Source organism: Emys orbicularis, chromosome 15 (genome assembly GCF_028017835.1).
Source record: "Emys orbicularis isolate rEmyOrb1 chromosome 15, rEmyOrb1.hap1, whole genome shotgun sequence".
In the NCBI taxonomy this organism is placed as follows: domain Eukaryota; kingdom Metazoa; phylum Chordata; order Testudines; family Emydidae; genus Emys; species Emys orbicularis.
In genome coordinates this window covers 7,727,445-7,728,131 of record NC_088697.1, presented here as the reverse complement: position 1 = coordinate 7,728,131, position 687 = coordinate 7,727,445, and the positions used below count along the sequence as shown (strand labels likewise).

General features: G+C 41.8%; 1 non-coding gene across 1 annotated transcript; it reads left to right on the top strand.

The window, feature by feature from the left end:
* The first annotated feature begins 363 nt into the window (after nt 1-363).
* Nucleotides 364-435, top strand: TRNAC-GCA (transfer RNA cysteine (anticodon GCA)). Its single transcript has one exon. It is a non-coding gene; the product is annotated as a tRNA-Cys (tRNA).
* The last annotated feature ends 252 nt before the right edge of the window (nt 436-687 follow it).

Below are 687 nucleotides of genomic sequence, written 5' to 3'. Positions count from 1 at the left end.
ATCCAGCCCAATATGACCAGTTACCCATATTGAATGCAGACACAGCAATATTTGATAAATTGGTTACTGTCCATTCAGTAGGTTATTTCCTACTTATTCATAAATAATGAAGATGCTCTAAGCAGATGGGAGAGAGCTGTCCCATCAGTGTAGTTAATCCATCTCCCCGAGAGGTGGTAGCTATGTCACTGGGGGAAGCTATGTCAGTGGGTGTGCAAGTTGTGGTGTCTACATGTATATATAAAGTTTAATCAAACCCCATTTTTAAAACCACTGTGGTCTGGGAATGGAAAAGGAGCTCTCTGAGGCAGGGCCTGTCCTTCAAACTCCTTAATATCACTGACTTACCTACACACATGTCATGGGGGTATAGCTCAGTGGTAGAGTGTTTGACTGCAGATCAAGTGGTCCTTGGTTCAAATCCAAGTGCCCCCTTGCAAGCTTCTTCCTTTAACAAAAATAATTGCATATCCATTTCCATTATGTTCAGGAGTTCCACTGAATAGGGATACCTGAAATGAATGGAAACACTCAATGACAGGTTTCAGAGTAGCAGCCGTGTTAGTCTGTATCCGCAAAAATAACAGGAGTACTTGTGGCACCTTAGAGACTAACAAATTTATTAGAGCATAAGCTTTCGTGGGCTACAACCCACTTCTTCGGATGCATATAGAGTGAACCATATAT